This window comes from Rutidosis leptorrhynchoides, chromosome 4 (genome assembly GCF_046630445.1).
Source record: "Rutidosis leptorrhynchoides isolate AG116_Rl617_1_P2 chromosome 4, CSIRO_AGI_Rlap_v1, whole genome shotgun sequence".
Classification (NCBI taxonomy): domain Eukaryota; kingdom Viridiplantae; phylum Streptophyta; class Magnoliopsida; order Asterales; family Asteraceae; genus Rutidosis; species Rutidosis leptorrhynchoides.
The window spans coordinates 52,508,242-52,531,565 of record NC_092336.1 but is presented as its reverse complement, the minus strand read 5'-3'; positions in this window follow the sequence as shown (position 1 = coordinate 52,531,565).

Genomic DNA, 23,324 nt, shown 5'->3' with positions numbered 1-23,324 from the left:
ATTTGGATGATCTTCTCGGTAGTTTCTTGTATAATCTCCGGACCCGTAATCTGTCTATCCCCCACCTCACTCCAACAAATCGGAGACCTGCACTTTCTACCATAAAGTGCTTCAAACGGCGCCATCTCAATGCTTGAATGGTAGCTGTTGTTGTAGGAAAATTCTGCTAACGGTAGATGTCGATCCCAACTGTTTCCGAAATCAATAACACATGCTCGTAGCATGTCTTCAAGCGTTTGTATCGTCCTTTCGCTCTGCCCATCAGTTTGTGGATGATAGGCAGTACTCATGTCTAGACGAGTTCCTAATGCTTGCTGTAATGTCTGCCAGAATCTTGAAATAAATCTGCCATCCCTATCAGAGATAATAGAGATTGGTATTCCATGTCTGGAGACGACTTCCTTCAAATACAGTCGTGCTAACTTCTCCATCTTGTCATCTTCTCTTATTGGTAGGAAGTGTGCTGATTTGGTGAGACGATCAACTATTACCCAAATAGTATCAAAACCACTTGCAGTCCTTGGCAATTTAGTGATGAAATCCATGGTAATGTTTTCCCATTTCCATTCCGGGATTTCGGGTTGTTGAAGTAGACCTGATGGTTTCTGATGCTCAGCTTTGACCTTAGAACACGTCAAACATTCTCCTACGTATTTAGCAACATCGACTTTCATACCCGGCCACCAAAAATGTTTCTTGAGATCCTTGTACATCTTCCCCGTTCCAGGATGTATTGAGTATCTGGTTTTATGAGCTTCTCTAAGTACCATTTCTCTCATATCTCCAAATTTTGGTACCCAAATCCTTTCAGCCCTATACCGGGTTCCGTCTTCCCGAATATTAAGATGCTTCTCCGATCCTTTGGGTATTTCATCCTTTAAATTTCCCTCTTTTAAAACTCCTTGTTGCGCCTCCTTTATTTGAGTAGTAATGTTATTATGAATCATTATATTCATAGATTTTACTCGAATGGGTTCTCTATCCTTCCTGCTCAAGGCATCGGCTACCACATTTGCCTTCCCCGGGTGGTAACGAATCTCAAAATCGTAATCATTCAATAATTCAATCCACCTACGCTGCCTCATATTCAGTTGTTTCTGATTAAATATGTGTTGAAGACTTTTGTGGTCGGTATATATAATACTTTTGACCCCATATAAGTAGTGCCTCCAAGTCTTTAATGCAAAAACAACCGCGCCTAATTCCAAATCATGCGTCGTATAATTTTGTTCGTGAATCTTCAATTGTCTAGACGCATAAGCAATCACCTTCGTTCGTTGCATTAATACACAACCGAGACCTTGCTTTGATGCGTCACAATAAATCACAAAATCATCATTCCCTTCAGGCAATGACAATATAGGTGCCGTAGTTAGCTTTTTCTTCAATAACTGAAACGCTTTCTCTTGTTCATCATTCCATTCAAATTTCTTCCCTTTATGCGTTAATGCAGTCAAGGGTTTTGCTATTCTGGAAAAGTCTTGGATGAACCTTCTGTAGTAACCAGCTAGTCCTAAAAACTGGCGTATGTGTTTCGGAGTTTTCGGGGTTTCCCACTTTTCAACAGTTTCTATCTTTGCCGGATCCACCTTAATACCTTCTTTGTTCACTATGTGACCGAGGAATTGAACTTCTTCCAACCAAAATGCACACTTTGAAAACTTAGCGTACAATTCTTCCTTCCTCAATACTTCTAACACCTTTCTCAAATGTTCACCGTGTTCTTGGTCATTCTTTGAGTAAATAAGTATGTCATCAATGAAAACAATGACAAACTTGTCAAGGTATGGTCCACACACTCGGTTCATAAGGTCCATGAACACAGCTGGTGCATTAGTTAAACCAAACGGCATGACCATAAACTCGTAATGACCGTAACGTGTTCTGAAAGCAGTCTTTGGAATATCATCTTCTTTCACCCGCATTTGATGATACCCGGAACGTAAGTCAATCTTTGAATAAACAGACGAGCCTTGTAGTTGATCAAATAAGTCGTCGATTCTCGGTAGTGGGTAGCGGTTCTTGATGGTAAGTTTGTTCAACTCTCGGTAGTCGATACACAACCTGAATGTACCATCTTTCTTCTTGACAAACAAAACAGGAGCTCCCCACGGTGATGTGCTTGGTCGAATGAAACCACGCTCTAAAAGTTCTTGTAATTGGCTTTGCAGTTCTTTCATCTCGCTGGGTGCGAGTCTGTAAGGAGCACGAGCTATTGGTGCAGCTCCTGGTACAAGATCTATTTGAAATTCAACGGATCGATGTGGGGGTAATCCCGGTAATTCTTTCGGAAATACATCGGGAAATTCTTTTGCAATGGGAACATCATTGATGCTCTTTTCTTCAGTTTGTACTTTCTCGACGTGTGCTAGAACAGCATAGCAACCTTTTCTTATTAGTTTTTGTGCCTTCAAATTACTAATAAGATGTAGCTTCGTGTTGCCCTTTTCTCCGTACACCATTAAGGGTTTTCCTTTTTCTCGTATAATGCGAATTGCATTTTTGTAACAAACGATCTCCGCTTTCACTTCTTTCAACCAGTCCATACCGATTATCACATCAAAACTCCCTAACTCTACTGGTATCAAATCAATCTTAAATGTTTCGCTAACCAGTTTAATTTCTCGATTCCGACATATATTATCTGCTGAAATTAATTTACCATTTGCTAATTCGAGTAAAAATTTACTATCCAAAGGCGTCAATGGACAACTTAATTTAGCACAAAAATCTCTACTCATATAGCTTCTATCCGCACCCGAATCAAATAAAACGTAAGCAGATTTATTGTCAATAAGAAACGTACCCGTAACAAGCTCCGGGTCTTCCTGTGCCTCTACCGCATTAATATTGAAAACTCTTCCACGGCCTTGTCCATTCGTGTTCTCCTGGTTCGGGCAATTTCTAATAATGTGGCCTGGTTTTCCACATTTATAACAAACTACATTGGCATAACTTGCTCCGACACTACTTGCTCCGCCATTACTCGTTCCGACACCATTTGTTCCTTTCGTTCTATTAACCCCTGGTCCGTAGACCTCACACTTCGCCGCGCTATGACCATTTCTTTTACACTTGTTGCAAAATTTGGTGCAGAACCCCGAGTGATTCTTTTCACACCTTTGGCATAGTTGCTTCTGATTGTTGTTGTTGTTGCGGTTATTATTGTTGTTGGGATGATTGTTGTAGTTGCTGTTGTTGTTGTTGTTGTTGTTGGGCCGTTTGTTGTAGTTGCGATTGATGTTGCGATTGTTGGGATAATTGTTGCGATTATTGTTGTAATTGCTGTTGTTGTTGTATTGGTGATTCTTATCACCGTTTTCCTCCCACTTTCTTTTGACTTGCTTCACATTGGCCTCTTCAGCAGTCTGTTCTTTAATTCTTTCTTCAATCTGGTTCACTAGTTTGTGAGCCATTCTACATGCCTGTTGTATGGAGGCGGGCTCGTGTGAACTTATATCTTCTTGGATTCTTTCCGGTAATCCTTTCACAAACGCGTCGATCTTCTCTTCCTCATCTTCGAATGCTCCCGGACACAATAGGCACAATTCTGTGAATCGTCTTTCGTACGTGGTAATATCAAATCCTTGGGTTCGTAACCCTCTAAGTTCTGTCTTGAGCTTATTGACCTCGGTTCTGGGACGGTACTTCTCGTTCATCAAGTGCTTGAATGCTGACCACGGTAGTGCGTACGCATCATCTTGTCCCACTTGCTCTAGATAGGTATTCCACCATGTTAACGCAGAACCTGTGAAGGTATGCGTAGCGTACTTCACTTTGTCCTCTTCAGTACACTTACTTATGGCAAACACCGATTCAACCTTCTCGGTCCACCGTTTCAATCCGATCGGTCCTTCGGTTCCATCAAATTCCAAAGGTTTGCAGGCAGTGAATTCTTTGTAGGTGCATCCTACACGATTTCCTGTACTGCTAGATCCAAGGTTATTGTTGGTATGTAGCGCAGCCTGTACTGCGGCTATGTTTGAAGCTAGAAAAGTACGGAATTCCTCTTCATTCATATTCACGGTGTGTCGAGTAGTCGGTGCCATTTCCTTCAAAATAGTTAAATGGAACAAGTTAATCATACAGAATATTAAGAGTAGTTAATAGTATTTCGTAGCATAATATGAACTCATTTATAAAAGCTTTTTCTTCATATTAGCGTTTTATAAGTTTAAATTCGGGTAGTACCTACCCGTTAAGTTCATACTCAGTAGCTAATATACAATTCAACTACTACAATTCTATATGAAAAACTGATTATAATAATATTTCGCGTTCAAACTTTTATACAATATTTTACAAACTTACAATACCGCTTATTTTACATAAAGCATGAAATATAGCACACAATAACTTTGATACAAGATAGTTGTGAAGACAATTCTAGCTAGTACACAAGTCGTTCAGCAAAGGTAATAAAGACACGTAATTCATACGTCCAGAAACAAGTCATGCATTCTGGTTTTACTAGGACTACTTCCCATCCTTGGTCTTGTGCAACATAACCGTTATGGCCGTTGATAAGACAGCGTGTTGTAACGTCATCAAAGGGACGAGGGTTACGTAATGTCCAACAGTCCCGTAATAATCTAAAAACCTCATTTCTTACCCCAATTACCGACTCCGTCACTTGTGGAAATGTTTTGTTTAATAGTTGTAGCCCGATGTTCTTGTTCTCACTTTGGTGAGAAGCGAACATTACTAATCCGTAAGCATAACATGCTTCTTTATGTTGCATGTTAGCCGCTTTTTCTAAATCACGAAGTCCAATATTCGGATATATTGAGTCAAAATAATTTCTTAACCCGTTGCGTAAAATAGCATTTGGGTTCCCCGCAATATATGCGTCAAAGTAAACACATCGTAACTTATGGGTTTCCCAATGTGATATCCCCCATCTTTCAAACGAAAGTCTCTTATAAACCAAGACATTCTTGGAACGTTCTTCGAATGTCTTACAAACCGATCTCGCCTTAAATAGTTGTGCCGAAGAATTCTGGCCGACTCTAGACAAGATTTCATCAATCATGTCTCCGGGTAGGTCTCTTAAAATATTGGGTTGTCTATCCATTTTGTGTTTTTAAACTGTAAAATAGACAAGAGTTAGATTCATAAAAAAAATACTTATTAATACAAGCAATTTTTACATATATCATAAAGCATAAGAACACTATATTCCATATATTACACAACACGAATACAACTATCTTATTCCGACTCGCTCGTTTCTTCTTCTTCGGTTTTGGTTCGTTTTGCCAAGTTTCTAGGGATATATGATGTTCCCCTAATACGAGCCGTCGTTGTCCACATTGGTTTAGAAAAACCTGGTGGTTTAGAGGTTCCCGGGTCATTGTTACAACTTAAGGACTTCGGGGGTTGACGATACATATAAAGTTCATCGGGGTTGGAATTAGATTTCTCTATTTTTATGCCCTTTCCCTTATCATTTTCTTTTGCCTTTTTAAATTCAGTTGGGGTAATTTCTATAACATCATCGGAATTCTCGTCGGAATCCGATTCATCGGAGAATTGGTAATCCTCCCAATATTTTGCTTCCTTGGCGGAAACACCATTGACCATAATTAACTTTGGTCGGTTGGTTGAGGATTTTCTTTTACTTAACCGTTTTATTATTTCCCCCACCGGTTCTATTTCTTCATCCGGTTCCGATTCTTCTTCCGGTTCCGATTCTTCTTCCGGTTCCGACTCTTCTTCCGGTTCCTCTTCGGGAACTTGTGAATCAGTCCACAAATCATTCCAATTTACATTTGACTCTTCATTATTATTAGGTGAGTCAATGGGACTTGTTCTAGAGGTAGACATCTATCACATAATATCAAACACGTTAAGAGATTAATATATCACATAATATTCATATGTTAAAAATATATAGTTTCCAACAAAAATGTTAAGCAATCATTTTTAAAGAAAACACGGTCGAAGTCCAGACTCACTAATGCATCCTAACAAACTCGATAAGACACACTAATGCAAATTTTCTGGTTCTCTAAGACCAACGCTCGGATACCAACTGAAATGTCCCGTTCTTATTGATTAAAAACGTTCCATATTAATTGATTTCGTTGCGAGGTTTTGACCTCTATATGAGACGTTTTTCAAAGACTGCATTCATTTTTAAACAAACCATAACCTTTATTTCATCAATAAAGGTTTAAAAAGCTTTACGTAGATTATCAAATAATGATAATCTAAAATATCCTGTTTACACACGACCATTACATAATGGTTTACAATACAAATATGTTACAACAAAATAAGTTTCTTGAATGCAGTTTTTACACAATATCATACAAGCATGGACTCCAAATCTTGTCCTTATTTAAGTATGCGACAGCGGAAGCTCTTAATAATCACCTGAGAATAAACATGCTTAAAACGTCAACAAAAATGTTGGTGAGTTATAGGTTTAACCTATATATATCAAATCGTAACAATAGACCACAAGATTTCATATTTCAATACACATCCCATACATAGAGATAAAAATCATTCATATGGTGAACACCTGGTAACCGACAATAACAAGATGCATATATAAGAATATCCCCATCATTCCGGGACACCCTTCGGATATGATATAAATTTCGAAGTACTAAAGCATCCGGTACTTTGGATGGGGTTTGTTAGGCCCAATAGATCTATCTTTAGGATTCGCGTCAATTAGGGTGTCTGTTCCCTAATTCTTAGATTACCAGACTTAATAAAAAGGGGCATATTCGATTTCGATAATTCAACCATAGAATGTAGTTTCACGTACTTGTGTCTATTTTGTAAATCATTTATAAAACCTGCATGTATTCTCATCCCAAAAATATTAGATTTTAAAAGTGGGACTATAACTCACTTTCACAGATTTTTACTTCGTCGGGAAGTAAGACTTGGCCACTGGTTGATTCACGAACCTATAACAATATATACATATATATCAAAGTATGTTCAAAATATATTTACAACACTTTTAATATATTTTGATGTTTTAAGTTTATTAAGTCAGCTGTCCTCGTTAGTAACCTACAACTAGTTGTCCACAGTTAGATGTACAGAAATAAATCGATAAATATTATCTTGAATCAATCCACGACCCAGTGTATACGTATCTCAGTATTGATCACAACTCAAACTATATATATTTTGGAATCAACCTCAACCCTGTATAGCTAACTCCAACATTCACATATAGAGTGTCTATGGTTGTTCCGAAATATATATAGATGTGTCGACATGATAGGTCGAAACATTGTATACGTGTCTATGGTATCTCAAGATTACATAATATATAATACAAGTTGATTAAGTTATGGTTGGAATAGATTTGTTACCAATTTTCACGTAGCTAAAATGAGAAAAATTATCCAATCTTGTTTTACCCATAACTTCTTCATTTTAAATCCGTTTTGAGTGAATCAAATTGCTATGGTTTCATATTGAACTCTATTTTATGAATCTAAACAAAAACAGTATAGGTTTCTAGTCGGAAAAATAAGTTACAAGTCGTTTTTGTAAAGGTAGTCATTTCAGTCGAAAGAACGACGTCTAGATGACCATTTTAGAAAACATACTTCCACTTTGAGTTTAACCATAATTTTTGGATATAGTTTAATGTTCATAATAAAAATCATTTTCTCAGAATAACAACTTTTAAATCAAAGTTTATCATAGTTTTTAATTAACTAACCCAAAACAGCCCGCGGTGTTACTACGACGGCGTAAATCCGGTTTTACGGTGTTTTTCATGTTTCCAGGTTTTAAATCATTAAGTTAGCATATCATATAGATATAGAACATGTGTTTAGTTGATTTTAAAAGTCAAGTTAGAAGGATTAACTTTTGTTTGCGAACAAGTTTAGAATTAACTAAACTATGTTCTAGTGATTACAAGTTTAAACCTTCGACTAAGATAGCTTTATATGTATGAATAGAATGATGTTATGAACATCATTACTACCTTAAGTTCCTTGGATGAACCTACTGGAAAAGAGAAAAATGGATTTAGCTTCAATGGATCCTTGGATGGCTCAAAGTTCTTGAAGCAAAATCATGACACGAAAACAAGTTCAAGTAAGATCATCACTTGAAATAAGATTGTTATAGTTATAGAAATTGAACCAAAGTTTGAATATGATTATTACCTTGTATTAGAATGATAAACTACTGTAAGAAACAAAGATTTCTTGAGGTTGGATGATCACCTTACAAGATTGGAAGTGAGCTAGCAAACTTGAAAGTATTCTTGATTTTATGAAACTAGAACTTTTGGAATTTATGAAGAACACTTAGAACTTGAAGATAGAACTTGAGAGAGTTCAATTAGATGAAGAAAATTGAAGAATGAAAGTGTTTGTAGGTGTTTTTGGTCGTTGGTGTATGGATTAGATATAAAGGATATGTAATTTTGTTTTCATGTAAATAAGTCATGAATGATTACTCATATTTTTGTAATCTTATGAGATATTTCATGCTAGTTGCCAAATGATGGTTCCCACATGTGTTAGGTGACTCACATGGGCTGCTAAGAGCTGATCATTGGAGTGTATATACCAATAGTACATACATCTAAAAGCTGTGTATTGTACGAGTACGAATACGGGTGCATACGAGTAGAATTGTTGATGAAACTGAACGAGAATGTAATTGTAAGCATTTTTGTTAAGTAGAAGTATTTTGATAAGTGTATTGAAGTCTTTCAAAAGTGTATAAATACATATTAAAACACTACATGTATATACATTTTAACTGAGTCGTTAAGTCATCGTTAGTCGTTACATGTAAGTGTTGTTTTGAAACCTTTAGGTTAACGATCTTGTTAAATGTTGTTAACCCAATGTTTATAATATCAAAAGAGATTTTAAATTATTATATTATCATGATATTATGATGTACGAATATCTCTTAATATGATATATATACATTAAATGTCGTTACAACGATAAACGTTACATATATGTCTCGTTTCAAAATCATTAAGTTAGTAGTCTTGTTTTTACATATGTAGTTCATTGTTAATATAATTAATGATATGTTTACTTATCATAATATCATGTTAACTATATATATAACCATATATATGTCATCATATAGTTTTTTTTTACAAGTTTTAACGTTCGTGAATCACCGGTCAACTTGGGTGGTCAATTGTCTATATGAAACCTATTTCAATTAATCAAGTCTTAACAAGTTTGATTGCTTAACATGTTGGAAACATTTAATCATGTAAACATCAATCTCAATTAATATATATAAACATGGAAAAGTTCGGGTCACTACAACTTTGATATGTGTCTTGAAGTCTTTCAAAAGTGTATAAATACATCATAATACATTACATGTATATATATTTAACTGAGTCGTTAAATCATCGTTAGTCGTTACATGTAAGTGTTGTTTCGAAACCTTTAGGTTAAAGATCTTGTTAAATATAATTGACCCATTGTTATTACACTTAAATAAGATGTTAAATTGTTATGTTAACATATTAACATGGTGTATTATCATATCTAATATCATATATATATATATATATATATATATATATATATATATATATATATATATATATATATATATATATATATATATATATATATATATATATATATATATATGTGTGTGTGTGTGTGTGTGTGTGTGTGTGAAATACTATTACAAGGATAATCGTTACATATATGTATATTGTTTTGAAGTCTTTAAGTTAGTAGTCTCATCTTATATATATAACTCATTGTTATTATACTTAATGAGATACTTAAATATCATTTAATCAAATCATAAATATATATATCCAAATATATATTCCTTTAATTAATTATTACGATATATGATGTTCGTGAATCGCCAGACAGACTGGGTGTCCAAACTTTTGTATAAAATTCATTCCAAATAACCAAGTCTTAATGAGTTTGATTGCTTAACATGTTGGAAACATTTAATTATGTAAATATTAATCTTATATATATTAGCGGAAAAATCCGGGTCGTTACATTATACACCCGTTAAATTAAATTTCGTCCCGAAATTTGGAATAGTACCAAGTTAACGTGCGATATCGGTAAACAGATGTGGATACTTCTGCTTCATTTGGTCTTATCGTTCCCAAGTGAATTCAGGTCCTCTACGAGCATTCCACCGAACCTTAACGATTGGTATCTTACTTTGTTTGAGTCGTTTGACCTCTCGATCCATAATTTCGACGGGTTCTTCGACGAAATTTAGTTTCTCGTCAATTTTAATCTCGTCTAAAGGAATAATGAGATCTTCGGTAGCTAGGCATTTCTTTAGGTTTGAAACATGAAAGGTGTTATGAATCTTTTCTAATTGTGGAGGTAGCTCAAGTCGATAGGCCACTGGCCCAATACGTTTTTCAATCTTGAATGGCCCAATGTATCTTGGGCTCAATTTCCCTCGCTTTCCAAAATGAATAACCCCTTTCTAAGGTGATACCTTAAGCATAACCATATCACCCTCCTCAAACTCTAAATGTTTCCTTCTAACATCCGTGTAGCTCTTTTGCCGACTCCGGGCTGTTTTCAATCGTTGCTGAATCTGAATGACCTTGTCGGTAGTTTTCTGGATAATTTCCGAACCTGTAATCTGTTTTCCCCCCACATCACTACAACAAATCAGAGACATGCACTTCCTCCCATAAAGTGCCTCGAATGGTGCCGCCTCAATACTAGAATGGTAGCTGTTGTTGTAGGAAAACTCAGCTAACGGTAAATGTCGATCCCAACTGCTTCCAAAATCAATAACACATGCTCGTAGCATGTCTTCGAGTGTCTGAATCGTCCTTTCACTCTGCCCATCAGTTTGTGGATGATAGGCAGTACTTAAATCTAGACGAGTTCCCAACGCTTCGTGTAATGCCTGCCAGAATCTGGAAGTAAATCTGCTATCACGATCAGAGATAATAGAGATTGGTATACCATGTCTAGAAACAACTTCTTTCAGGTATAATCGTGCTAATTTCTCTATACCATCCTCTTCTTTTATTGGCAGAAAGTGTGCTGACTTAGTAAGACGATCGACTATTACCCAAATAATATCATAACCACCTGCGGTTCTCGGTAACTTAGCAATGAAATCCATGGTAATGTTTTCCCATTTCCATTCTGGGATTTCAGGTTGTTGGAGTAGACCCGATGGTTTCTGATGCTCAGCTTTGACTTTAGAACAAGTCAAACATGCTCCTACATATGTGGCTATATCGGCCTTCATTCCTGGCCACCAAAAGTTTCTCTTGAGGTCTTGGTACATTTTTCCCGCTCCGGGATGTATTGAATATCTGGTTAAATGTGCTTCATCTAGTACCACTTTCCTCAAATCCCCATTCTTTGGTAGCTAAATTCTTTCAGCTAAATACCTGGTTCCGTCTTTTCGAATATTAAGCTGTTTTTCTAATCCTTTGGGTATTTCCCTTCCAAAAATTCCTTCCTTCAAAACCTCCCGTTGTGCCTCTTTTATTCGAGTAGTAAGATTAGTATGAATAATCATGTTCATAGCTTTTACTCGAATAGGTTCTCTTTCCTTTCGACTCAAGGCATCGGCTACCACATTTGCTTTCCCCGGATGGTAACGGATTTCACAATCATAATCATTTAGCAGCTCAACCCATCTACGATGCCTCATGTTTAGTTGCTTTTGATTTAAAATATGTTGGAGACTCTTTTGGTCGGTGTATACGATAAACTTGACCCCATACAGATAATGCCTCCACATCTTTAATGCAAAAACAACGGCGCCCAATTTCAGATCGTGTGTGGTGTAGTTTTGTTCATGAATTTTGAATTGTCGAGAAGCATATGCAATCACCTTCTTCCGTTGCATAAGAACACACCCAAAACCCATTTTTTATGCGTCGCAGTAAATTACAAAATCTTCCATTCCATCAGGTAACGATAAAATAGGTGCCGTAGTCAACTTCTTTTTCAACAATTGGAATGCACCCTCTTGTTCGGAAGTCCATTCATACTTCTTCCCCTTATGTGTCAAGGCAGTTAAAGGTTTGGCTATTCGGGAGAAATCTTGAAAAAATCTCCTATAATAACCAGCTAAACCCAAAAATTGACGTATTTGCGTTGGAGTTTTCGGGGTTTCCCAATTTTTGATGGATTCGATCTTGGCGGGATCAACTTTGATTCCATTACTACTGACTACGTGACCAAGAAATTGTACTTCATTTAACCAAAAAGCACATTTAGAGAACTTAGCATAAAGTTGCTCTTTTCTTAACAACTCTAACACAAGTCTCAAGTGTTGTTCGTGTTCTTGATTATTCTTCGAATAAATAAGGATGTCATCAATAAAGACAATAACAAACTTATCTAAATATGGACTACATACTCAGTGCATGAGGTCCATGAAAACTGCGGGTGCATTGGTTAAACCGAATGGCATAACCATGAATTCGTAATGGCCATAACGAGTTCTGAAGGCTGTTTTTGGTATATTGGCTTCTTTAACCCTCAGTTGATGATAACCCGACCTTAAGTCGATTTTGGAGTATACGCTCGAACCTTGGAGTTGATCAAATAGGTCGTCGATTCGGGGTAAAGGGTATCGGTTTTTTATGGTTACTTTGTTCAGCTCACGGTAATCGATACACATGCAAAAAGACCCATCTTTTTTTTTAACGAACAAAATTGGAGCTCCCCATGGTGACGTACTCGGTCGGATAAAACCACGTTCTAATAATTCTTGTAGCTGACTTTGTAATTCTTTCATTTCGGTGGGCGCAAGTCTATATGGAGCACGAGCTATTGGTGCGGCTCCTGGTACAAGATGTATTTGAAATTCAACGGATCGGTGTGGAGGTAGTACCGGTAATTCGTCCGGAAACACCTCAGAAAATTCTCTTGCAACAGGAACGTCATCGATTTTCTTTTCTTCTTTTTCAACCTTCTCGACGTGTGCTAGTATGGCATAGCAACCTTTTCTTATTAGTTTGCGTGCCTTCAAACTACTAATAAGATTTAATTTGGCATTACCCTTTTCTCCGTACACCATTAAGGGTAACCCGTTTTCTCTCGAAATGCGAATCGCCTTCTCATGACAAACAACTTCGAATTTCACGTTGGACATCCAGTCCATTCCAATAATTACGCCGAAGCTTCCCAATTCCACCGGTATCAAATCAATTGCAAACGTTTCGCTAACTAAACTAATTTTTTGATTTCGGAAAATTTTATTAACCTTAATTAGTTTACCGTTGCTACTTCAACTATACACTTTTTATCCAAAGGCGTTAACAGGCAATTTAATTTGGCACAAAATTCTCTACTCATATAACTTCTATCGGCACCCGAATCAAATAAAACATAAGCAGGTGTATTGTTGATAAGAAACGTACCCGTAACAAGCTCCGGGTCTTCCTGTGCTTTCTCCCCATTAATGTTGAAGGCTATCCCACGGCCTTGCCTATTTCCATCCCTGCACTGGTTTATGGTATGGCCCGGTTTTCTACATCCATAGCAAACAACGCCGTTATTATTTGTTCAGGAATTATTTACTCCTTTGTTTCTATTTGGTCCGTAGACTTCATACTTTGCCGCAATATGGCCATTCCTATTACACTTGGTACATAATTCTCTACAAAACCATTCCGGATGAAACGTATCACACCTGGGGCATATAGTTCTTTGCCTTTTGTTGTCGTTGTTGTTGTTGTTGTTGTTGTTGTTGTTGTTGTTGTTGTTGTTGTTGTTGTTGTTGTTGTTGTTGTTGTTGTTAGGGTTATTGTTGTTGAGTCGTTTGTTGTTGTTATTGTTGTGATTGGGATTGTTGTTGTTGTTATTATTATTGGGATAGTTGTTGCGGTTATTGTTGCGGTTGTTGTTGCGATTATTGTTGTTGTTGGGGTGGTTGTGATTGTTGTTGGGGTGGTTGTGATTGTTGTTGGGGTTGTTGTTTTGATTGTTGTTGTTGTACTGGTGACCCTGTGTAACGACCCGGATTTTTCCGATCATTTTATACCCATGAGATTAATATTTACATAAATTAAACCTTACCAACATGATAAGTAATCTAAATTGTTGAGATTTATGTTTTTAAAAAGAGTTTTACACAACGTTTGACCGTCCAATTTGACCGATGATATCACGAACTATATAACAAACGATAATTATACGTTTGTGTATATATATGTATTTATATATATTTAACATGATCTAAGAATGGTTTAACATCTTATTGTGTACTAAAAACAATAAGTTATAAGTATACTTTGAGACTACTAACTTAAGTTTTCAAAATGATAACTATACATAACGTTATTTGACATATATACCTTTAACCTATAATACTTATACAAGTATCGTATAAATATGTATTTAATCACTTTTAAAGGGCTTATATACATAAAACAATATAAGTATATTTACAAAAGATAGCTATATTTGAAATCTCGTTCCGTTTCCTCAAAATTTCTACATGTATACCTAGAGTATATGTACTCGTATCATACCCAGCTCCTATACATATTTACTATTAGTATATACACATCACAATCACTTTATTAGCAGCTATGAGTCAGCCAATTTTGGATCTTAGCATGCATGATTAATCAATTTGGCATATTACAAGACTTTTGCACAATACTACAAATTTATACATCTTTTCACCACCATTTATACTCCATTCCAATTTCATTTTTACTACACATTTTCTCTAACCAAAAACACACTCTTAGGAACCTTAAGTGTTCTTCACAATCTCAGCAAATAACCATGAAGATCTAGCTTCAAAAACAAGCCTTAATCATCATAATAAATTCCTTACAAGAAAACTTCAATAATCCTTCCAAAAATACAAGTTTACTTCCAACCTTTTGATCCAACTCCACCACTCTTTTGGTTCTAAGATTTTTCTCATCTTTTACAGTAACTTTGTCCAAGTAACTTGAGGTAGTAACCTTGTTCATAACCTTATTCGATTCATATTTATATAGCTATCTTATTTTGTGTTGTAAAATTTTAACAACAAGAACATAGTTTGAATGATTTCAAACTTGTTTGCAAACTAAATAGATCATTCTAACTTAACTTATAAAACACTTCAAGACCTGTAATATATCATAATGATATGCTAACTTAACAAGATATAACTTGGTTTTACAAAGAACATCTTAAAAACTGAATCTACGTCGTCGGAGTGCAACCAGGGGCTGTTTTGGGTTGGATAATTAAAAACCATCTTAAGCTTTGAATTGAAAGTTCATGTTCTGGAAAAATGATATTTCTTATGAATATTTTAACACATAAAAATTTCATGTTTAACTCAAAGTGTAAGTATTTTTAGAAAAATGATCATTAAATGTTGTTTTTATGATGGAAAATGAACACTTTCATAAGTTTCACCAAAGTTTGACCTATAACCTGTGATTTCAAATACAACCTAAGGTATTTTCAGTTCATATTCTTAAAATTTGACTCGATCCAAGGAAGTGGCAAGTTGAACCAACAAAAACGGAGTTGTAATGAAGAAACTACGACTAAAACAAGATCGGGTATCCGAAGCTAGTTTAGCTACGAAAATATTTGGAGAAAAATTAAATTAATCATATATTTCTAATTAATATGATATTTCATATATATTTACTTATGATTTGATTTTATATATTTCAGGACCACCCGTAAACAACACGAGAAGATTAATCATAAGACCTCATGATTGTACGCAACACGTCATTTGACAACACGGTACTTTATGTACGCAACACGTCACTTGACAACATGGTACCATGGGTCGAGATTAATTCTGATCAATACGAATACGATGGGGTCTTTATTTATTTTATTTAAGCAACTAATTGTAGACCACTAACATCGGACTGCTAACTACGGACTAAGAAAATATTAAAAGTATTAAAAGTATATATATATATATATATATATATATATATATATATATATATATATATATATATATATATATATATATATATATATATATATATATATATATATATATATATATATGTAACGATTACTTAAAAAGAAAATATGTTGATATATTATATATATGGTTAGGTTCGTGATATCTATCGGAGACCAAGTCGTGATAAATACCTTCAAGGCAAAAGTGAGTATATAGTCCCACTTTTAAACTCTAAATATTTTGGGATGATAATACATGCATTTTATGATTTACGTTATGGACACAAGTGATTAAAAATATATATTCTACGTTGAGTTGTACCACTGGCATACTTCCCTGTAACTTGGTAACTATTATTTACATGAGGTATTGTAAACGCGAATCCTGTTGATAGATCTATCGGGCCTGACAACCCCAACCGGACTGGACGACCAGTACTCAACGGTTGCACAGTACTTCGTTTCGGTAACTACACTTGGTACGGTGTAGTAAGATTTCATAATAAAGGAAATATGCGCCGTTGATTAAATGTTAAGTATGGTTATCAAGTGCTCAACAACTTAGAATATTTTTATTAAAACGTTTATATACGAAATCTTGTGGTCTATATTTATAACGCTGCCGGCATTAAACCTATATCTCACCAACTTTATGTTGACGTTTTAAGCATGTTTATTCTCAGGTGATAACTAAAAGCTTCCGCTGCAACATGTTGAATTTAAGCAAGATCTTGAGTATGCATATTTGTGTCAAAAATAAAACTGCATATCGGAGGATTTGTAATGTAAAATATGTTGGAAGTCGTATTGTTATTATCACATGTAAAGTTTGTAAGTCTAAGATTATCGCTAAACGATAATCATTATTAAGTTGTTTAAACCTTGTATTTGTAATAAAAGCTATGTTTTGTATTGTAAAAACGAATGCAGTTTTTGAAAAATGTCGCATATAGAGGTCAATACCTCGCGATGAAATCATATGTTATTGTAATCGTCCTTATGGTTAAGGTCGGGTTATGACATGTGGTATCAGAGCGTTGGTCTTAGAGAACCAGAAAATTTGCATTAGTGTGTCTTATCGAGTTTGTTAGGATGCATTAGTGAGTCTGGACTTTGACCATGTTTGATTTAGAAAACTATTGCTTATCCCTGTTGGTTAAAAAAAATTAATATGTAAATATTATGTGATACTAACATGCTAGTTGTTATGTGTATAGATTATCGTGAATTAAATAAGTTAACTATCAAGAATCGGTATCCACTACCGAGAATTGATGACTTATTTGATCAATTGCAAGGATCATGTGTTTACTCGAAAATCGACCTAAGGTCGGGCTATCATCAACTACGCGTCAAAGAAGAAGATATTCCGAAAACTGCTTTTCGGACACGCTACGGTCATTATGAATTTTTGGTCATGCCGTTTGGATTAACGAATGCGCCAGCTGTATTCATGGACCTCATGAATCGAGTTTGTAGTCCGTATTTAGATAAGTTTGTTATCGTTTTCATTGACGATATTCTTATCTATTCCAAGAGTGAGCAAGAGCATGAACAACATTTAAGATTGGTATTAGAATTGTTAAGAAAAGAACAATTATACGCCAAATTTTCTAAGTGTGCGTTTTGGTTGAAAGAAGTGCAATTTCTTGGCCATATTTTTAGTAGCAAAGGAATTCAGGTTGACCCAGCTAAAATTGAGGCCATTGAAAAATGGGAGACTCCTAAGATACCAATGCAGATACGCCAATTTTTGGGTTTAGCTGGTTATTATAGAAGGTTTATTCAAGATTTTTCCCGAATAGCTAAACCATTAACAGCGTTAACACGAAAAGGGAAGAAGTACGAATAGACTTCTGAGCAGGAGAGTGCATTACAGAAGAAGAAGTTGACTACGACACCTATTTTATCGTTACCTGAAGGGAACGATGATTTTGAGATATATTGTGACGCTTCGCGACAAGGTTTTGGTTGCGTCCTTATGCAACGAAAGAAAGTTATTGCATACGCATCTCGTCAATTGAAGATTCACGAGCGGAATTATACGACGCATGATTTAGAATTGGGAGCAGTAGTGTTTGCATTGAAGATATGGAGACACTACTTATATGGGGTTAAATGCACTGTGTTTACCGATCATAAAATCCTTCAAGATATCTTCGATCAGAAACAGCTGAACATGAGGCAACGTAGGTGGGTCGAGCTGATAAACGACTATGATTGTGAGATTCGCTATCATCCCGGGAAAGCGAATGTAGTGGCCGACGCTCTAAGCAGAAAGGAACGGGAACCAATTCGAGTACGAGCAATGAACATAAAAATTCGCATGAATCTCAACTCACAAATCAAAGAGGCTCAACGAGAAGCTCTTGAAATGTCCCGTTCTTATTGATTAAAAACGTTCCATATTAATTGATTTCGTTGCGAGGTTTTGACCTCTATATGAGACGTTTTTGAAAGACTGCATTCATTTTTAAACAAACCATAACCTTTATTTCATCAATAAAGGTTTAAAAAGCTTTACGTAGATTATCAAATAATGATAATCTAAAATATCCTGTTTACACACGACCATTACATAATGGTTTACAATACAAATATGTTACAACAAAATAAGTTTCTTGAATGCAGTTTTTACACAATATCATACAAGCATGGACTCCAAATCTTGTCCTTATTTAAGTATGCGACAGCGGAAGCTCTTAATAATCACCTGAGAATAAACATGCTTAAAACGTCAACAAAAATGTTGGTGAGTTATAGGTTTAACCTATATATATCAAATCGTAACAATAGACCACAAGATTTCATATTTCAATACACATCCCATACATAGAGATAAAAATCATTCATATGGTGAACACCTGGTAACCGACAATAACAAGATGCATATATAAGAATATCCCCATCATTCCGGGACACCCTTCGGATATGATATAAATTTCGAAGTACTAAAGCATCCGGTACTTTGGATGGGGTTTGTTAGGCCCAATAGATCTATCTTTAGGATTCGCGTCAATTAGGGTGTCTGTTCCCTAATTCTTAGATTACCAGACTTAATAAAAAGGGGCATATTCGATTTCGATAATTCAACCATAGAATGTAGTTTCACGTACTTGTGTCTATTTTGTAAATCATTTATAAAACCTGCATGTATTCTCATCCCAAAAATATTAGATTTTAAAAGTGGGACTATAACTCACTTTCACAGATTTTTTACTTCGTCGGGAAGTAAGACTTGGCCACTGTTGATTCACGAACCTATAACAATATATACATATATATTAAAGTATGTTCAAAATATATTTACAACACTTTTAATATATTTTGATGTTTTAAGTTTATTAAGTCAGCTGTCCTCGTTAGTAACCTACAACTAGTTGTCCACAGTTAGATGTACAGAAATAAATCGATAAATATTATCTTGAATCAATCCACGACCCAGTGTATACGTATCTCAGTATTGATCACAACTCAAACTATATATATTTTGGAATCAACCTCAACCCTGTATAGCTAACTCCAACATTCACATATAGAGTGTCTATGGTTGTTCCGAAATATATATAGATGTGTCGACATGATAGGTCGAAACATTGTATACGTGTCTATGGTATCTCAAGATTACATAATATACAATACAAGTTGATTAAGTTATGGTTGGAATAGATTTGTTACCAATTTTCACGTAGCTAAAATGAGAAAAATTATCCAATCTTGTTTTACCCATAACTTCTTCATTTTAAATCCGTTTTGAGTGAATCAAATTGCTATGATTTCATATTGAACTCTATTTTATGAATCTAAACAGAAAAAGTATAGGTTTATAGTCAGAAAAATAAGTTACAAGTCGTTTTTGTAAAGGTAGTCATTTCAGTCGAAAGAACGACGTCTAGATGACCATTTTAGAAAACATACTTCCACTTTGAGTTTAACCATAATTTTTGGATATAGTTTCATGTTCATAATAAAAATCATTTTCTCAGAATAACAACTTTTAAATCAAAGTTTATCATAGTTTTTAATTAACTAACCCAAAACAGCCCGCGGTGTTACTACGACGGCGTAAATCCGGTTTTACGGTGTTTTTCGTGTTTCCAGGTTTTAAATCATTAAGTTAGCATATCATATAGATATAGAACATGTGTTTAGTTGATTTTAAAAGTCAAGTTAGAAGGATTAACTTTTGTTTGCGAACAAGTTTAGAATTAACTAAACTATGTTCTAGTGATTACAAGTTTAAACCTTCGAATAAGATAGCTTTATATGTATGAATCGAATGATGTTATGAACATCATTACTACCTTAATTTCCTTGGATAAACCTACTGGAAAAGAGAAAATTGGATCTAGCTTCAATGGATCCTTGGATGGCTCGAAGTTCTTGAAGCAGAATCATGACACGAAAACAAGTTCAAGTAAGATCATCACTTGAAATAAGATTGTTATAGTTATAGAAATTGAACCAAAGTTTGAATATGATTATTACCTTGTATTAGAATGATAACCTACTATAATAAACAAAGATTTCTTGAGGTTGGATGATCACCTTACAAGATTGGAAGTGAGCTAGCAAACTTGAAAGTATTCTTGATTTTATGAAACTAGAACTTTTGGAATTTATGAAGAACACTTAGAACTTGAAGATAGAACTTGAGAGAGTTCAATTAGATGAAGAAAATTGAAGAATGAAAGTGTTTGTAGGTGTTTTTGGTCGTTGGTGTATGGATTAGATATAAAGGATATGTAATTTTGTTTTCATGTAAATAAGTCATGAATGATTACTCATATTTTTGTAATCTTATGAGATATTTTATGCTAGTTGCCAAATGATGGTTCCCACATGTGTTAGGTGACTCACATGGGCTGCTAAGAGCTGATCATTGGAGTGTATATACCAATAGTACATACATCAAAAAGCTGTGTATTGTACGAGTACGAATACGGGTGCATACGAGTAGAATTGTTGATGAAACTGAACGAGAATGTAATTGTAAGCATTTTTGTTAAGTAGAAGTATTTTGATAAGTGTATTGAAGTCTTTCAAAAGTGTATAAATACATATTAAAACACTACATGTATATACATTTTAACTGAGTCGTTAAGTCATCGTTAGTCGTTACATGTAAGTGTTGTTTTGAAACCTTTAGGTTAACGATCTTGTTAAATGTTGTTAACCCAATGTTTATAATATCAAAAGAGATTTTAAATTATTATATTATCATGATATTATGATATATAATATATCTCAGTATGATGTATATACCGTTAAATGTCGTTACAACGATAATCGTTACATATATGTCTCATTTCGAAATCATTAAGTTAGTAGTCTTATTTTTACATATGTATTTCATTGTTAATACACTTAATAATATATTTACTTATCATTTAACATAATTAACCAAGTGTATCAATATCTTAATATGATTCATATGTACCTAGTAAGACGTTGTTATAACGATAATCGTTATATATATCGTTTTCGAGTTTCTTAAATTAATAGTCTCATTTTTATGTATATAACTCATTGTTAAAATACCTAATGAGATACATACTTATAATAAAAACATGTTAACTATATATATAACCATATATATGTCATCGTATAGTTTTTACAAGTTTTAACGTTCGTGAATCACCGGTCAACTTGGGTGGTCAATTGTCTATATGAAACATATTTCAATTAATCAAGTCTTAACAAGTTTGATTGCTTAACATGTTGGAAACATTTAATCATGTAAACATCAATCTCAATTAATATATATAAACATGGAAAAGTTCGGGTCACTACAGTACCTACCCGTTAAATAAATTTCGTCCCGAAATTTTAAGCTGTTGAAGGTGTTGACGAATCTTCTGGAAATAGATGCGGGTATTTCTTCTTCATCTGATCTTCACGCTCCCAGGTGAACTCGGGTCCTCTACGAGCATTCCATCGAACCTTAACAATTGGTATCTTGTTTTGCTTAAGTCTTTTAACCTCACGATCCATTATTTCGACGGGTTCTTCGATGAATTGGAGTTTTTCGTTGATTTGGATTTCATCTAACGGAATAGTGAGATCTTCTTTAGCAAAACATTTCTTCAAATTCGAGACGTGGAAAGTGTTATGTACAGCCGCGAGTTGTTGAGGTAACTCAAGTCGGTAAGCTACTGGTCCGACACGATCAATAATCTTGAATGGTCCAATATACCTTGGATTTAATTTCCCTCGTTTACCAAATCGAACAACGCCTTTCCAAGGTGAAACTTTAAGCATGACCATCTCTCCAATTTCAAATTCTATATCTTTTCTTTTAATGTCAGCGTAGCTCTTTTGTCGACTTTGGGCGGTTTTCAACCGTTGTTGAATTTGGATGATCTTCTCGGTAGTTTCTTGTATAATCTCCGGACCCGTAATCTGTCTATCCCCCACCTCACTCCAACAAATCGGAGACCTGCACTTTCTACCATAAAGTGCTTCAAACGGCGCCATCTCAATGCTTGAATGGTAGCTGTTGTTGTAGGAAAATTCTGCTAACGGTAGATGTCGATCCCAACTGTTTCCGAAATCAATAACACATGCTCGTAGCATGTCTTCAAGCGTTTGTATCGTCCTTTCGCTCTGCCCATCAGTTTGTGGATGATAGGCAGTACTCATGTCTAGACGAGTTCCTAATGCTTGCTGTAATGTCTGCCAGAATCTTGAAATAAATCTGCCATCCCTATCAGAGATAATAGAGATTGGTATTCCATGTCTGGAGATGACTTCCTTCAAATACAGTCGTGCTAACTTCTCCATCTTGTCATCTTCTCTTATTGGTAGGAAGTGTGCTGATTTGGTGAGACGATCAACTATTACCCAAATAGTATCAAAACCACTTGCAGTCCTTGGCAATTTAGTGATGAAATCCATGGTAATGTTTTCCCATTTCCATTCCGGGATTTCGGGTTGTTGAAGTAGACCTGATGGTTTCTGATGCTCAGCTTTGACCTTAGAACACGTCAAACATTCTCCTACGTATTTAGCAACATCGGCTTTCATACCCGGCCACCAAAAATGTTTCTTGAGATCCTTGTACATCTTCCCCGTTCCAGGATGTATTGAGTATCTGGTTTTATGAGCTTCTCTAAGTACCATTTCTCTCATATCTCCAAATTTTGGTACCCAAATCCTTTCAGCCCTATACCGGGTTCCGTCTTCCCGAATATTAAGATGCTTCTCCGATCCTTTGGGTATTTCATCCTTTAAATTTCCCTCTTTTAAAACTCCTTGTTGCGCCTCCTTTATTTGAGTAGTAATGTTATTATGAATCATTATATTCATAGATTTTACTCGAATGGGTTCTCTATCCTTCCTGCTCAAGGCATCGGCTACCACATTTGCCTTCCCCGGGTGGTAACGAATCTCAAAATCGTAATCATTCAATAATTCAATCCACCTACGCTGCCT